The following is an 18,957-nucleotide window of genomic DNA, read 5'->3' as shown; positions in this document are numbered from 1 at the left end:
GTGTAAAATGGGCTAATGTGGTCTTGATGTAAAAGCAATCCAAAACGTGACTCTTTGTTGTTGTTTAGCTTATTGTGGGTTGTTGTGGCCCTGAATTTATTGAAGGTGTTTTATACTTGATAGGCGACAACAGAATTAACACATTCACGGGTGGAATCAAAATCCTGTATGATTTTGATCAATAATAAAGGGGTTGAAGAAAATCAATATATGTAATTATTTAGGTACACAAACACAGAGCTATGACATAGAAAGTGACCTTCAGAGAAACTAAGATCTTTCTATATCAATATAACTATTAAATGAACCAATAAATTACATTGAAAAAACAATTTGACTTTGTGACTTCACCTTATGATGAGGGGTGCAATTTTTTCTTTGAGCTCAGGAAATTTCCCTAACCATCCAATGCAAATTTAGTTAACTTGGAGCTTGTAACAAGCTAGTTGTGTCTAAGAAAATTAATGTCTTGCTTTCTAAAATATGAGTGTGAAGGGGATTTTATAGAAGGCAAAGATTTCAAATGAATGATATGGAAATGTTTGAGCATGCACTCATGTTTGTCTTAACATGTCACGTGTGTACATTCACAGGTGAGAGTGAGAGAGGCTTCAAAAAAGAAAAATAGAAAAAAAGACACAATTCAACAGAGCAAATTTCATGACTAGAAAGATTCTGGAATACTGCAAGTTTTTTTGTGCTCTGCAGAGTTTGTGGTTCTCTGTTGCAACACGTGGTAGCAAGTTAGGGGTTCATTGATTCAATGTGAACATGATTGATGATAGAGCATGAGAAGGAGAATGTGAGTTTGTGTTGTGTGTGTTGCTTCTATCACGGTTCCAACACAATTTTATCACATGCAGCTCTAAGCAGATTCTGCAGAAATCCAAGGAAGGAAAAGAAGTGCACTTTTTCTCTTTGCTCACTTTGTTTGTTTGGGGTCACATTGATTCATGTTCATGACAAGGGGGCACGTGTACGAATAGAACTTGCTGGTTTTCTTTTTCTAATTTGTGTGTTCACGGGAGGATGTTTCAAATTTTGTGTCACGGGCGAATGAAAGTGGATTAAAAAGTTGTAAGATTGTTAATTGGTGGATTTGATTCTAATAGCTGTGATTATGAGAAAGTGATGATGTGGACAGCATATGAAGATATGGAATAAAACACAGCAGCCTGGTCTCTGATTCCGCGAATTTATTAAATAACTGTGTTGAGAGTCTCACATCAACTAGATATATCATCGAATAAGAATTTAAAATCATAAAACAACCCTTAATCTGAAGCTATTTTTGGACTAAAGTTACACCTAACACATTAGTTTAAGCTTGATCTTGCTTGCATTTGTCTTAATGACAGCTTTTAATTAAGCTTAAAATGGTGTTAGGGATTCCAAGTTCACAGGCGTTTTGCCGTATTCTAAATAATGCACAAAATTGAAGTACATGAAGGACATCTGTTTTCTTCTATGACCTTATTGACATCTGTATGAGAAAGAAATTTAAGAAAAGCTAGCATTATTCGATGGCTCTTGTCTGCTTATACCAATTAGCATTATTAACACCTTAAAGTGCTGATAAAGAATTCTTCATGAGATACTATAAATCTTTTGGAAAAATATTGTGAAACAATTTTACTAAGTCATACACAGCGGAAAACCACTGTAATGCTAGAATTATGATGAACCATTGTAAAAGTTAAGAGAAGTTGTTTCTACTCATTATAATTTTATCTTTCGTAATTTTTTACTATGTATCGAAACATGCACGGATACGTACAATTGTGTTCTTCTCAACCAGGTTAGCTGGTTAAATCAGAGGTTTCACGAGAATGAATGTGTGAGGATTGAATTTTTAATGATTAGCATGTTATAGTTCAAACATCAGTGAGGAATGATGATATTGTAGGATTTTCAGCTGCTCTCAGGTGTTGCTGGTCCTTGGTATATTGGCAATGCAACAAGTGCATATGGATCTGCCATGACTAAAACCAAAAACAAATGCGCCTGTCCGCATCCCGTGGTCAACACTCAAATTAACTTTAACATGTGATGATTAAAAAGATGCTAGAGCACTATTCTTTCACCGTGAATTTACAGAGGGACCAGAGAACAGGTTCATTTGTGTTTGCTCACTGGATTGCAGTCAGTTTTTACTGTTTTACACAATTAAAAAGGTTGCTACAACTTATCACATAAATCTCCAGCTCAATATTCTCAAACCATTCACCCAAGTTACCATGATGGATCAGATTCTTATCAGGAGAAAAATCAATTCATGCTCTATAGTCTATACTAACATTCAATGACACCAGAACCATAGTCAATGAGCTGAAACATGTGTCCCTCATCGGCTGTGTCCAAGTGCAGAAACCATAGAATGTATTATAAATAAGAAGCAATAGGCTGTGTTATAAGTATCTTTGCGCTTGGGGCAATGACGCAGCTTATGAGGTACTAACCGAGGCGCGTCTATTGCTGGTTGAAAACTATTTCCAAACCCCCTCTTAGACTTGGGCATGACCTAAGTCTTCGAGAATTTCTGGAAGGGCTCCCTTCTTGGGTAAAGCCCTACATTTCAGTTTAAGGTTTTGAATGCTTAGTTCATGGTGAAAACTGCTAGTCTTTTACTTCTGTGCTAAGACTGTAAGACAGATTGGGCTTAGATTCTTACAGGTTACTGGGAAAGAGGGAAATATATGAAGGAAATTTTGATGTCAACCATGAATTCAGCTAGTCATAACTTGACTTTCTCTAATACTAGCAATTAAGGTTGTTTGGGGAATGTTTATAATTTGTGGTTGATCTTTCATAGGCATATAGAAATGAAATTTTGAAAGCTTTGCTTTCTGCTGAAACAATGAAATTGAAAAGTGTTGGTTTACCTATAACAATGATATTATGTCAGTAGGAACTAAGAATGAAGACAAGAGTTGGTCATTAATCATTATGTGAATTTTAAGTCTAGATAGAAGCAACCATTCACTCCACTTATAATTACTCTGCAATTAAAAACATCCAGAAACTGGGAAATGCAAAAGTGTGACAGGGGAACACGAAAATGAAGATTCGCTTCCGAGTCCTGTACAGAATAAAAATGCTGGAGCAACTAAGGAGAAAGTAGTATGAAATTACTTCTCATGAACACAGAAGAGGCTCAATTGCGTTTGCCATTGATTTTACACAATCAACAAGGTTCCTACAACTTATCACAGAAAACTTCACTTTGAATTCCCAAGCCATTCTCCTAAGTCACCATGATGAATCATATTTTTATCAGAAGAAATTCATGCTATGCTAGCACTAAATAACAGAATTGTAATGGTGAACATACATGCACAAATTTTTATTTTGTTTACCAGAACCACAAAACCTGAAAAAACTAATAACCTGATATTTGTCCCACATTGCTATGTATCAAAGTGAAGAAATAATACAATGCATATAAATAGGAAGTAACATGCACAATGTAGTTTGGGTCCACTACTCGACTAGTGGGTGAAACTTTTCTTTTTAAGAAATTTCTTCTCCTAGGTTCAATAACTGGTTGAAAATATGGGTAAATTCCCATTCTTTACTGTTTTTTCGGGTTTAAAACGTATAAAAAGTGGTAACTAAAAAAAAATTACCCTGTTAAAGTGAGGTGTAAAATGAAAGATCAATGTAAAATAGTTAGGTGTAAAATAAAAGTTGAGTGTAAAATAAATAGGGTGCTATGAGGACTGAGGTGCCAAATTTAACTTTTTTTTTTTGTCAACGGGTTTTTTTTTTTTTCTTTGAAAACTATCTCCAAGCCCCCTTTTGGGCCTGGTTGAGAATTTCTGGAAGAGCCGGTAAAGCCCTACAATTCAGTCTAAGATGTGATGTTTTCGCTGGATTCAGTTGTTTTCAAGGAAGTTATTAATTTGATCAAAAAAAAAAAGGAAGTTATTAATGTATGGTGCATTTTATTAGAAACTCAACCATAAATAATTTATTATAGCCTTGTCATTTATTATGTAGAAACATAATTTCAATGATAAATTCTACTCCATGGGCCATGACTAATGTCTAAACAAACTTCCGTCACTCATTGGATTATATGATCTTATTCTTTTTTTTTCATTCAAATTATAAGCTAACCAAGGAAACTTATGAAAGTAAACTAAATTTTTTTCACATGTACAACATAAGCTATTTTCATAAATCTAATCAAACACTTATATACGTTTCTTCTAAAAGATCGATGAAATAATTTCTTTCAAATGCGGCTTTAGTTTAGCTGTTTATCAAAGTGTACCGATATAACTTTTAGGCCTAAAGGAGATGATTTGTATTACGGGGATCATCCACACTGAGTTAAGAGATAAACCACAAGTGAGTTGGACTTACTTACACTTGATACCACAAAATCTTCCTTTCAAGTGTGAGTCAATCTCAAACGAAATAGGAAGCCTCCAAACACTTGCACCACCGTTGGGCAAATCAACGGGACACGCTGTCTGGTCACAATATTTTCATGAAGACTTTGGACACAAGGAGTCGTCACCATAGTCAAACAACTATCGTTTCTAATACCACTATTGGACCTTAAGGAGATGATTTAAATGACAGGGGATCATTCACATTGGGCAAACCACAAGTGAGTTGGACATCACATCTTTCACCAAAAACTTTAAGACATTGAGTTTATGGGTCCTCTCACTTACAAACTGATTTGAGTTATCTTTATCTTCCAATGTGAGACTTACTCATACTTGATATCACACAATCTCCCCTCAAGTTTGTGTTCATCTCAAACGAAAGCGGAAACCTCCAAGTACTTGTATCATTGTTGGACTGATCAACGGGACACACCACTTGGTCACAACATTACGAGGAAGACTTTCGAACAATGAGCCGTCACCATGGCCAAACAACCATCGACTCTAATACCCATGTTGGGCCTAAAGGATATGATTTAAACTACGGAGGATCATCTCATTGGACATTAAAGAGGAGACCACAAGTGGATTAAATGTATGGATTTAAACTACGGGGGATCATCTCATTGGACATTTATGCTAATTACCACAAATGGTGACAATACCTATTGAGTGCTTGCAATTTCCCTCCAAATTTTTGCATGGGAAATATGTCTCGTTGCACAAGAATTTATTATTTGACTTAATTTAATAAGAGTGTTTCTTATAAAAAGTAACAAATTTTTTTTCCAAAGTATTCCTTATAAAAAGGACCTGAGGGAGTATTTAATAATCCCAATTAATTGGGCAGGTATCTTTCTAAGAATTACATATCTTGATCAAATGTTTCACTATACTTTCTAGTTAATAACTCTTGTGTTTTTTTGCACACCTTAACCCTTGTTAATGACTTATAGTATTAAGTTAAAATCAAAAGCATAAATATCTATTCACACTCGTACCACATTCCCATTAAGTGAGAGATAAGAAGAGAAGAGAGAGAAATAAAAGATGTGATAAGATAATATAATAGAAAAGAAAAGAGATATGAAAAGAAAGTGAGTGAAAAATATATTGAAAAGAAAATTATGCATGAATAAATCAAAAGTCAACATAAAAATCAACTAAAAATTGAACAAGTTACAAATATTTTTATTTTTAGTTATATTTTTCAAGTTACATATTTAAGTGTATATTGCTCCCACATCTTGAATGTTAGAAAAATTAACACTACTAACTTAAGTTTATATTGTTGTGGTTGATGTCATTTCATTATGGACTAATCAAAGGTCTTGTGGGTTGACATTGCCATATCTTACAATGTTTGCTCAAAGTTCTTAAAATTGCAACTTTATTTATGAAAAAAAGAGCTTACATTCTGAACTAAATTAATTTTTTATTTTCTTAACAAATTCTCTCCTTTCTTCCATGATCAACAAGCTTCCACTAGCTTGTTCATCTTGTCACCCAAATTCAACATCATTGGCTAACACCTCCACCGTTAGTCTCCTCATTGTCGGTCACAATAGCTTGCCCCTCTCAGTGAACCTTTCTCTAAAAGAACTATCAATTTATAAGATGAACATAGTAGAATATTAGTAAATTTTGGCATCTGCTTGCCCAACTTGTACGACGGGTATTTCAAGCTTGCAACCAAAAAAAGAGCAAGTGTTGTAGTTGCAAGTCTATTCCTAATGCCATAAAATGAAACATGACCAAGGAAAGTGGTTATGTCAAATTAGCCAGGAACATTTACTTTCTATGAAATAGGTCCTACTGAAAACTTTGTTTTCTATGCTAAATTTGATTGAGGTTAGATCCTTGCAGGTAAATGGGAAGGAGAAAATTATGTACAGGAGGAGGCACTATGTATGTGGATATCAAGTTAGATTGCCATAAGAATAAGATGTCTTCAAATAGCAATAACCTTGAACCTTCTTTGGAAGAGGTTTTGGAATTAGCACTTTCATGATGATGTCAACCATGAATTCCTACTGCTGCTTGTGACTCAGTAGTCAGTACTTAACTTTGTTTGATAGCAATTAAGGTTGTGTGGGAAGTGTCAAATATGATTATGGTTTATCTTGCATAGGCAAGTAGAAATGAAGTTACGCTGAAGCAGCTATGCAGAGGAAGGTGTTATGTTTAAAAGCCCACATCGGGTGAAGTGGTGACAGTAACCTAGTGCCTTCACTATAAATACACAGAACTAGCTCGCTGGAAAGCACGGAGCCGTGTGTTTTGCACAGAGCGAACTATTCTTTCGCCTTTTACTAAAGAATACCGTGTGCATGTCATGCAAAGCGGCATACGCCTATTTTTGGAAGGGTTCTTCAATAGGAGGGCCCCGCAATTCAAGTTTAAATTTCATTAATTAAAGGAATATTACTTCTTAACTAGTGTTTTTTAACCCGTACGTTATACAGGGAATATGTCTATTGTATTTGATATGTCAATTAATACCTTGATTATTAAAAATATATTAAACAATGGATGAAATAGAAGACTCAGAAGTGCTAAGCAAAGTTGACATAAAGACTTCTCTTATAAGCCTGGTTGTGATCAACAGGAATTCGTTTTACATTCTTCGTGAATATGAAGACAATTACACAAATCATAGATATAAGGAATTAACAACAAATTAATCTTAAAAACAATGAATGTGATAGTAGCACAAATTAGGATTGTGTAAGATAAATCATAAAGTATGACATTATTGTGTTTATTCCAACTAAGTATGGATGGTAATGGGTAGGGTACTATAGAACCATCTCATACCTGCGTTTTAAAAAATTACCTGTTCCCGTCCCCATACTCGCGTGGGTAGCAACTCGGTGCTCTCCACCTTTAGACAATTCAATGTCATTACAGGAAGCTCTTCATCTTTGCCAAAATCTAAATGTAGGGATGGCAATGGTCTCGGACCCATAGGGTCTCGGGCCCATATGGTACCCGCAAAAAATACTCACTATGGGTAGGGTAAAAAACCGCTAAATGGGTATGAGGTTGGGTATAGGTAATTACCCGCAAAAAGTAGTGGGTATGAGTGCGGGTATGCGCACTATAGTACCCAACCGGCTCATACCCGCACACATATGTTATTATTATTATAATTATTATTATTTGGTAATATATTAACAAATTAACTTAAGCTATAGCTTTCAAACTCACTATTTTAAAAAAATGTTAGGGACATTAATTCTTAGTGACGTGTCATTCTCATGTTAATTCTCATAAAAAAATTCAACGTGTCATTCTCAGGTTAATTCTCATAAAAAAATACATTTTTAAATTTTAGATTTGATTAGGATTTAGGTTGTTTTTTTCTTGATTTTATCTTAATTTATTTTTGATTTATTTTTAGAGTATTAATTAATTTTAGGCTTAATACATCAGAAGGCCCCTGAAATTGTAAAGGGAATCAGTTTCAGGACCTGGAAAATTTTTACATCAAATTGGGTCCCTAATAAAATTTTTTTAATTCAATTAAGGCCAAAGTGTGCCACACTTCAATTTTGTCCTAGTCATCAATTCCAAGTGTCTTTTTTAATTTTTTTTAATTAAAAAATTATAAAAAAATTATTTTTAATTCCAACTCATCTCATTTATTTAAGGAGAAAAATAAAAATAAAAATATTAAAAAATTACAATTTATTTAACTTTGATCCTAATTATATCCTTATCTTTATCTCCCTCCATCTCCATGGAATCAACAACAACAAATTCAGAAAGAAAAAATTCTCAGGATCAACAATAAATCTAACATCAACCACCATCTTCATCTTCATCCTCAAAGTTCAAACCACCAAAAACCTTTCCCTTTACCAAGAAATCAACCCCACAAAAAACAACTAAAAAAATCCAGAAATAAACCCAGAAACAACTACAAATTCAACATCACCCATCATCTTCATCTTCAACCCCAATCCACAAAAAATCTTTTCCCCTTACCCAAAAACCAACCCCATAAACCTTTTACCCTCCTCCCACTGTTCTGGAACCTAAAAAGTCTACATCTGTGGGTATAACCCAGAAACATGAGGTGAAGACCCATATTTTCCACCCCAGCACCATCCCCAACCTCTGTTATTTATTTTTCTAGCCAGAAACATGAGGTGAAGACATGAGATGAAGACCCATAACATGAACAAGAAAAATCAAAAAACAATTCAACACATGAAACAAATGGAAAGAAGGAAAGAACCTCAACCGATATAATGGTTCCATAAGGCTTGAACAAATCAAGTAGGTGCAGCATTGAAGCTTCTGGGTTTGTTGGGTGGGTGGGAGTGGGGAAGAAGAAGAAGAATGAATTTTCTTGTTCTCTCCTCAGTTAGGGTTCAATTTGAGGGAAGATTGGGATTGAGTTTAATTTGGGGGTGAAAATGTTTTAATTTGGGGGAAGATTGAGATTGGGTTTAATTTGGAATTGAGTAATTAAAAAACAATTTCTTATTAAATAATTGAGTTGGAAATAAAAATTAATTTTTTATAATTTTTTTAATTAAAAAAATTTATAAAAGCCACGTGGAATTGATGACTAGGATAAAATTGAAGGCTGACACACTTTGGCCTTAATTGAATTAAAAAAAATTTCCTAGGGACCCAATTTGATGCAAAATTTTTCTAGGCCCTAGATTTGATCCCCTTTACAATTGCAGGGGTCTTCTGATGTATTAAGCCTTAATTTTATGATATTTTTATTGAATTTTTTTAAATAGAGATAATATCTATTTAAATAGAGATTGGTTTAGATATATTTAGTTTCTTTTTATCTCTTTGTTAGATTAATAATAAACTAAATCTTAACAGATATTCAACAGAGTCCTTGTATATCTTTGGCTTCTATGCATTTTCAGGGGTTAAATAACATGTGTGATTTTTTCTCCTTGATTTGTAGGTTGAAGAAAGTATTCGTAATGACAGGGTTAATTCCATGGCAGAACGGCGTGATTACCTTTGAGATTCACGATATGGCTCAGGTTGGTGCTACGATCTATGATGGAAAATTTGATATATGGATTCTAGTCTTTTATTACTTTTTTCCTTTTTTTTAGATTTATGGTTCTGGAAAGTAATATCATTTTCTCTTCTTATTTTCAAATTTTTTTGATGGCTCAAAGACATGTCAAGGTTGATGGGGATAAGATTAAAAAATGAAAGAAAACCAAAACACATGTTCTTGCTGAAATACTTTACTACTCTTGCTATTTTATTTTGTTAAGCCAGAGAAACAGATTGGAATTGATATATCATTCATCTTTTGAAAACCATCACCAAAATAAAATTTCAATTTCTCTTCTACTAAGCATTTCATCAGACACAAAAAATAAAGGGGAAAAAAATTAAATTACCTCTTTGCCATCGTCGTTGAGGAGGATTGTGGGAAAGCGAGAGGTAGAGGTCCTTCTTCAAAGAAGGAGATTATGCTGTTGAGCCTCCTCTGGCGGTAATCATCTTCCTTGGCGATGATCCTATGCGACTAGCGAAAACCCAAATCGGCGTTGGTTTCAGGGGCGGAGGGCATGTCCTTGAGGAGGCTTTTAGGGGCGGGGTTGAAGACTTGAAGTGTGGTATGCGTCCCTGTCACTTGCGCCATAGAGATCTTGTGATTGTCTACTTATTTCTTTTTCTTCTCTATATATGTTACCATACTTGTCTTCCCCTTATTGCATTATGTTTTGGTTACTTTTTCTTAATCGTAAGTTAAATGAGTAAAAATTGTACTTTACCCGTTTAAATCAAATTATCATTTTTCTCATACCATCTCATGGCCTTAATAAGTGTAATATGTGTAGTTTATTTTCATAGCCCTAATTTAGATTTAGCACTGTTCTATAGCCCTTTACTTCTTCATAGGTGGTAATGGACAGTTAAAATTACTTAAAACAAAAGACCTAGGATGGAAATCTAACTTAATTCTTAAGGTTGCACCCCAACAAAATCCAGTAATGACCACATCAACTTAAATAGTAATTGGACTTTGAAGAGAAAAATATATGTTCAGATAACTTTTGAGATCTAGGAAAATAAAGTTTTTCACTTTTGATTGTATTTCAAACTGATAATGCCCATCAAGCAACCAGGAGAAGCCTTTCAAGCAAACATCTTGTTATTAGGAAACCATGCTCCCTCATGTTTACAATGGTGCCATCATGTAGCAGGCTGACATAGATAAAACATAAGTATCTAATGCAGTTATCTTGGTAATGAAGGAATATGTATAATTGGCTGACGGACCATTCCCGTTTCATGAGGATTATATTAGAGTGATAGATAATTCATTCTTTTAGAATTAGAACTTGGGGTTGTGTCTTAACTCAGTAGACATAATCATAGAATTTATTTCTCATTGTATTTTTCTTAAAAATATATTCTAATTTTTTTTATCGTAATTAAAGTCTAAGGATACTTGAAAACACCAACAAGAAATAAATCACCTTAATCCTAATCAAATCTAAAATTAAAAAAGATACTAACTAAAGATAGATAAAACTACCAAAATCTAGCAAATCACAATAAAAACTCATAAAATCATGAATTAAATAAAAATCCGAAAATTCAATAAAATACCATAAAAATTAATTAATACTCTAAAAATAAATCAAAAATAAAATAAAAGACCAATAGATAAAATCAAGAAATAAACAACTTAAATCAATAATAAGATAAATTAAGATAAAATCATGAAATAAACAACCTAAATCCCAATCAAATCTAAAATTTAAAAAGGTACTAAATAAATATAGATAAAAACTATCAAAATCTTGCAAATCACAATAAAAACTCATAAAATCCTAAATTAATTAAAAATCCGAAAATTCAATAAAAATACCATAAAAATTAATTAATACTCTATAAATAAATAAAAAATAAATTAAGATAAAATCAAGGAATACACAACTTAAATCCTAATCAAATCTAAAATTTAAAAATGTATTTTTTTTATGAGAAATAACCTGAGAATGACACGTGGAATTTTTTTATGAGAATTAACGTGAGAATGACACGTCACTAAGAATTAACGTGAGAACGACACGTCACTTAATCAGCCTGATATGAGTTTTTCTTTTCTAATATATATTGATATTGATATTGATGATTGATTGATTGATTGATATTGATGATATTGATTGATATTGATTGATTGATTGATATCTCATATTTTTGATAATATGTTATTTTTTGATATGATGCATTTTAATTAGCTTCTTACAGGAAAAGGCTAGTCAATACCAATTATTAAATAGAAATCTAATTTCAATTAGAAAATTTACATTATTATAAAATATTTGAATCTCGAGAAGAGATAACAACTAATGAAGGAAAAAAAGTTATCAACGAGACATTGATTTCATCAAGAGCATTACAAGAGACATTACAAGGGGGTGGAGGAAGAGAAGTGTTTCAGCTGACAGAGGGAAAAACCTATTGTTCTTATGTCATAGATGTTACTGTATATGTTGCACCAGCTCCTCAACCTGTTCAACCAGAAGGAGGTTTTGATTCAGATGCTTGTGGTGGCATTCATGACTACCACATACTGTGCTGCTCATCAGTGACCATAGGACATAACCTCAAAAAGCTAATTTTCTATGTTCCACATCGGCTGTGTTAAAGTTCAGAAGTGATAGTATGTATTATAAATAGGAAGCAATGGGCTCTGTTAAGAGCATCTTTGCGCTTGGGGCAATGACGCAGCTTATGAGGTTCTAACCGAGGCGCGTCTATTGCTGGTTGAAAACTATTTCCAAACCCCCTCTTGGGCCTGGGTTTTGCTCAGGCCTTCGAGAATTTCTGGAAGGGCTCCCTTCGGGGTAAAGCCCTACATTTCAGTCTAAGATTCTTTTGACATAAGTCAGCTGGGTTTGGTTCAATGTAAATTATGTCCATTATAAAGCTTCATGGTGATTGGTGAAAACTGAGCTTAACTTGAGGAAAATTTATGAAGGAAAATATATTAAAGGGGATAACATGTTGGATTGCTAGAAGAACATGACTTCACATAGCAACAAGCTTGGGCTTTGCTATTTCTTGCTACTACTTCAATTAGTGGTTGATCTATCATAGGCATATAGAAATGAAGTTTTGGAAGCTTTGCTTTCGGCTGAAACCAAACATGATTGAAACTGAAAAGTGTTGGTTTACCTATAACAATGATATTATGTCTGTAGCCTGTAGGAACTAAGAATGAAGTCAAGTCTGGTCATAATGTGAATCTTAAGTCTAGATAGAAGTAAACATTCACTACACTTATAATTACTCTGCTATTGACAACATTCAGAAACTGGGAAATGCAAATAGTAATATAATAGGAACACTGAGAATGAAGATTTGCTACAAAATCCTGTATAGAATAAAAACGCTGGAGCAACTAAGGAGAAAGTAGCATGGAATTACTTCTCAAGAACACAAGAGGTTGGGCGAGGATTCAGGCTCATTTGGGTTTGCCATTGGATTTACACAATCAACAAGGTTCCTCCTACTTATCACATTAAACTTCACTTTGAATCCCCAAACCATTCTCCTATGTTGCAATGATGAATCATATTCTTATCAGAAGAAAATTCATGCAATGCTATCACTCAATAAAAGAATTGTAATGGTGAACATACATGTACATATTTTTATTTTGTTTAGTTTTATTGACCAGAGCACAAAACCTCAAAGAAGCTAATGACCTGAAGTGCTTGTCCCACATCGCTGAGTATGAAAAAGAAGAAATAAGCTTGTGGTGCCAGATGAGTACTATGTGGTGGTACACTGGTACCAAAGGGGCAACTTAAAATCTATTTCATCTAGTTAGGTACTACCTTGTAATGCTTAGCCTTAAGTGGGAACCGGTGGAGATTGAGGTGAAGGTCTTGTAGTCTCCAGATTGGTTGGACTTTGGTGACTCTCTTTGTGTTTTGTAAGAGTCCTTCAAACCTTAACATGTGAGCTACATAGGTGTGACTTCAACAGGCCTGAAGCTTGAGTCAAGTTTCTTTTCTAGCTCTTCTTCAAATGACCTCTACATAAACATGTTTCAAATAGGACCTTTGATTTCACTGTATGAACTGGCCTTCGAAATGGCTTCTAAAACCCTATTTATCTTGCTTAATATGATTTTTTCCCTAATTCAATTGATTTTGAAATTTTTACTATTAACACCAACCCACGAAATTACCCGATGTGATCAAAGACCAGTCGTTGGTAGAGGAGAAAAGCCATTTATCATAACATAAATAGTGGTACGTGTATAGTTTACTTTAAACAATATTAAGTATATGAGAAACATTTTCTACTTCTAAAACCAATATGCATTATAGTCTTGTCTTTTTGAATGCCCAACACTCTGGTTCATTCCTCGGCAGCACACATTGCACAAACTCAAAATATGATATAAAAAAAAGCTAATTACAGTGAGGAAATAAAGAATGAGGAAATATTTATAAAAAATAAGAAGCAAAGTATTCACAAACTCAACAATTTATACAAAATATTAGGCAGTTGAGAATCCAATCTCTGCTGCAATTCAGAGAGTTCTGTGCTTCTATGACCTCCTTCAACTCTCCCACTTTCCTTTTCATCATCTCAATTCTCTCCTTATCATCCCTTATTCTTTTTTGGGGCTCTAAATTATTCTACCCATGAACATTCCCATCTGAATGGCCATTTCTAGTCTCACAAGACCATTTCTATTATGTTTATCTCACATTATAATATGAGTACATTTTGGCATATGCTTGCCCCCACTTTGTTAGACGGGTATTTCAAGCTTGCATCCAAAAACAAAGATCAAGTATTGAAATTTCAAGTCTATTCCTAATTAATATGAAACATGACTAAGTAAGTTTTTATGTCCAGTACTTACTGCATTATTAGCCAGCAATGTTTACTTCCTTTGTAGTATCTCCTACTGAAAACTAGTCTAACTTCCCTCTATTTTCTATGCTATGTTTGATTGAAGTTAGATCCTTGCAGGTTACTGGAAAGGAGGAAACAAGTTGAATTGCTAGAAGAATATGATGCCTCTTCAAATAGTAGTAAGCCTGAACCTTCTATGGAAGAGAAGGTTTTGGAATTAGCACGTTCTTGATGATATCAACCATGAACTCCTATTTCTGCTTGTGACTCAGTAGTCAGAAATTAACTTTGTTAGAAAGCAATTAAGGTTGTTTGGGAAATGTCAAATATAATTATGGCTGATCTTACATAGGCATATAGAAATGAAGTTACGCTGAAGCTAGCAACTATATATGCAGAGGAAAGTGTTATGTTATAAAGCCCACATCGGGTAAAGTGGAGACAGTAAGCTAGTGCCTTCAGTATAAATAAACAGAACATGAAACTTTGAAACTTACGGAGCCGTGTGTTATGCACAAAGCGAACTATTCTTTCGCCTTTTACTAAAGAATACCGTGTGCATGTCACTCTAAGCGGCATACGCCTATTTTTGGAGGTGTCCTTCAATATAAGGGCCCCGCAATTCTAGTTTAAATTTTGATTATTTTTTTGAAAGAAAATTTTGTTTATTTTATTTAAGAATAATCTTAGTTAATTTCAATGTATGAAATATTAGTCAAAAGAAATTGTTGAATAAATTATTTTTACTTTGGAAAAAATATAAATTTTTATTCACTAAAACCCAATATATTTAGCTCTTACCAGTTATCATTCAGAGAGTGAGAGGAGGGACAAATGTTGAATGATTAAGTCAAAAGAATTAATTTGTTGAAACAACTAATGAAATAGAAAATAACAATACTTGAGAAAAATTATCAACGGATTTCATAAATTCTCAAGTTGACGATGTGGGCCTTAATTATTTTAACTCATTGATTAATTGGATTATGCCGGGAATTTATGAAATCCAATTATGAACCACAAAAGAATAAGATGCCTTCAATTTGCATGATTTTTCAATAATTTCTTAATGAAATAATGGTGAACATACGTGTACATGTTTCTATTTTATTTAATCGCAGTTACAAGAACCACAAAACCTGAAAAAAGCAATGTCCTGAACTTTTTGTCCCACATCGCTATTATCAAAGTGCAGGAATAACAGAGTGCATATAAATTGTAAGTAATAGATTGAGATGTCATTTCAGCTAGCTTATAGCTTATTTGACTAGCTTAAAAATCCTTCAAAAGTGTTTGGTGAAAAAACTTATTTCAGTAGCTATAAGCTATCTAAGGTAATTTATAGCTTAAAACTTATAGCTTATTAAATTTATTATCATTTTTATCCTTATTATTTTATTAAAATTCCACCATTACTCTCATATATATTTATAAAAACACTAAACCTATTTTCCCCTCACACTTACGTATGCAGTTCCCGCCACCATTCCCGCCACACCGTTGCGCACCACAAGTATTAAAAGTATTATATTAATAAAAATAAGTAAAAATTAATATTATATTTTTAAGATGATAAATAACTTGAGTTAATAAAAATATTTAAAGTGATAATAATTTTAATATTTATATCACATAGGTATTAATGTGAAAATAAAGTAATGTTAAATATAAAAATAATTATACAAGTATGTCCTTTTACAATTTTAGCTTGTTTAACAGCTAGTTTTACCAAACACTTTTATTTTTATTATGTAGCTTTTCAGCTTTCAGCTATCAGCTAACTTATAAGCTTTCAGCTAGCTTTTCAGCTTTCAGCTAGCTTATCAGCTAAACATGCCAAACATAGCCTCAGTCTCGGTGCTTGCAGCAATGACATTGCTAGTGGGTAAATTTTTTAACTTTCCAAGTTTTCCAACATACTTTAGACTCCTTTCTGTTATAAAGGGAGATAATTACGTGTTGGGAATTTGGGGAGCTAAAAATTTTCTTCATCTAGTGAGAAATCATCTAAGGGTAGTTGGTTACAAACTGGGCTTCCTACGTGGTAAAAAGCCTTACATTTGAGTTCAATACTTTTTATCATTTCATTATATCCTCTAATACATTAAAATTTCACATTATCAGATCTTAATATATTTATGGTATGTTTGTATTCAAGTAGGGTTGGATATGAAAGTCATTTCATGATTTTCATCCAATCCAACTCTTTTATTCCTATAATAATTTTTTATTTCTATGAAAAAATATATTTTTACTAGAATGTGTTAAATGTGAGTGAAAAGTGTATCAAAAGAGACACGTATGTTGTTAAATGTAATACAAAATTACAAATGTTCACACTATTAAAAAAAATCTTTTTGGGTTCTGATAACTCAATTTAGTCACGTATGTTCTTTTACTTCAATAAAAATGGACCAACTAATATTTTTATTATTGTAATAGTTGCAAGTTCATAAAGTTTTACTAATAATACCTACCTTTGAAGTTATTTAGCCTGAGACGAATTTGAGATAGTACAAAAAAAAAATTAAACAGAGGATGAGAACACAATGTGAACATTTTTTTCACTGAAAAACCGCTTACATTAGCGCACTAACAATAAAGTTTGAATATGGAAATTCAAAACTTTTATAAGTTCAATTTTAAACAAGTAATTAATCAGTTACTTTAAATTTGTTGTTATATTAAAATTTTAGCTATTTCTATGTATTAATTAGTCCCTCCCAACAAAAAAAGTAACTATATTGTAGTTTACATTATATTCAATAATCACCACTCACTATTGTTTTGTGGGGATTGAGGAGTATCCCGTCGGTTTAGAGGGGTACTCGCTTCCGATTTGGCTTCTTCTTGATTAATGAAATATCTTTTCCTGTAAAAAAAAAAATAATCACCATGATAGAATATCACTATGCTTCAATGTGGGACATGGATTCTAACTATTGCTGCACCTCCAAACAGCGATGTGGGACATATTCAACTATGCACTTCCCCTGTACACAGCCAATGTGTGACAAGCATTTCAACTCATCACCATTTTTCAGCTTGTTTGAGTACACAGTGAAGGATGAATGCTCCAGCATGTTTCCTTGGTACAAAATGTGTAGTTGAGGTTGATATGTGAGGTTGTTGAATGGCTCTTCTAGTGGCTTCATACAAAGTGATATTGCTGCAATTTTAGTGTAACCCATTTCAATGTACTAAATTATTACACACCAACATCATTGATAGTGATCCTCTAGTGTTAATATAATTGCACGTTTTTTAATTTGCATAACTTGGGTTTGATCACAGAAACCTCCTCTTGATAAATAACTGAGGGGTAGGATGACACCCCAGGATCAAGGAGTACAGGTGATTCAGGATTAAGTTCCCTGAAATGACTCATTTGAAGACTTTTACTCTAATAATCTCTCAAAGTCTGACTGAAATTAATTTCAACCCTGAATGCAAGAGTAGAAGTCCTAAAATGAATGTTGGTAGCAATGCTCTATATATAAATTTAAATATCAAATTATGATGAAGGAGTAGGTATTATTGCTTGATCCATTGCTAATTACTTCAATTATAAAGACTATTATTTCTACCCTTCCACACAGCCAGTGCAGGACATGGATATCAGTTATTTCTGTACCTCAACAGTCGACGCAGCTCATGTGGGGCATGGATTTCAGCTCATTTGCTTTTGACCTTTACAATTTTGTTATTGAATATTAGTATTGGATGAATTTCTTCAGATCAAAATGTTATTCATCATAGAAACTGGGGAGTACTGTTTGGGAATTCAAGTGGAAGTTTTATGTGATGAGGAGTTTAATCACATGAGCTTAAAAACTTTAACAGGCACCCATAAAAAAAGGCCCAAGCGTAGTCCTGATTGCATTTTCCATTATGAAAATCAAACTTAACAGCCAATTTAGTCCTTGTGTCTCATTCAGGTCTCTCTTCACAACCGTCTAATGCAAGGACCACAAAAACCGAATTTAAGAACAGATTTAATTTCTCTCCCCAAGTTTCAACCACACCAAAGTCTGTTTATGGATATTCTGTAGTGGTACTTTATATATAGCTATAATAAGTCATCAATGGATTAAGAACATAACCAAATAGAAAAACAAATTTTACAATATGTGGCCTCGCTATGGAGACGATGGAATAATATAAAAGTTGTAGTTGCATAGCAACTATGAGATCAGAGGTTCATGCTGCACACATCAAAATAATTAAGGAGTGATACTTATAATATTTAAGAGTTTATAAAATTAAAACTTCTAATGTCCATTGCAAGTCTATTCCTATTTCCTAATGCCATAATATGACCATGGAAAGTGACCGGTTATGTCCATTTTCATTATTAGCCAGAAAATTTTACTTCCTATGAAATAAGTCCTACTGAAAACTCTGTTTTAAGTTTTGTTGTAATTATTACTCAAGGAGTAATAATAACATAGTGTTCCAAAATGACAAGTGTGTTGGTTTTGCATTGAATGGATTGGAATGAAGTCTCACATAGAAAGTGGAGAAACTTTTCAAAGCATTTATATATCATTAAATGCCAACCATTCAACAAAGAGACAAAGAGAGGATGTCACATGTGCATGGTTTGGTGGTCCAAAGCTTTTATGTCACATGTTCCATTCACACCACCCCTCGTTGGTATCGCCACCGG

At 33.2% G+C, this 18,957-nt stretch overlaps 4 non-coding genes across 4 annotated transcripts; all 4 read left to right on the top strand.

Moving 5' to 3' along the window:
- Positions 1 to 2,416: 2,416 nt before the first annotated feature.
- LOC130727199 (U4 spliceosomal RNA) lies at positions 2,417 to 2,568 on the top strand. The gene has a single exon (XR_009015226.1). It is a non-coding gene; the product is annotated as a U4 spliceosomal RNA (small nuclear RNA).
- A 4,101-nt stretch (positions 2,569 to 6,669) lies between these two features.
- Positions 6,670 to 6,786, top strand: LOC130727202 (U5 spliceosomal RNA). The gene has a single exon (XR_009015229.1). It is a non-coding gene; the product is annotated as a U5 spliceosomal RNA (small nuclear RNA).
- A 5,327-nt stretch (positions 6,787 to 12,113) lies between these two features.
- LOC130727196 (U4 spliceosomal RNA) lies at positions 12,114 to 12,264 on the top strand. Its single transcript, XR_009015224.1, has one exon. It is a non-coding gene; the product is annotated as a U4 spliceosomal RNA (small nuclear RNA).
- Positions 12,265 to 14,787: 2,523 nt separating this feature from the next.
- Positions 14,788 to 14,904, top strand: LOC130727200 (U5 spliceosomal RNA). Its single transcript, XR_009015227.1, has one exon. It is a non-coding gene; the product is annotated as a U5 spliceosomal RNA (small nuclear RNA).
- The last annotated feature ends 4,053 nt before the right edge of the window (positions 14,905 to 18,957 follow it).

This window comes from Lotus japonicus, chromosome 6 (genome assembly GCF_012489685.1).
Source record: "Lotus japonicus ecotype B-129 chromosome 6, LjGifu_v1.2".
NCBI lineage: Eukaryota > Viridiplantae > Streptophyta > Magnoliopsida > Fabales > Fabaceae > Lotus > Lotus japonicus.
The sequence above is the reverse complement of the archived record's forward strand: the minus strand, read 5'-3'. Positions and strand labels throughout refer to the sequence as shown.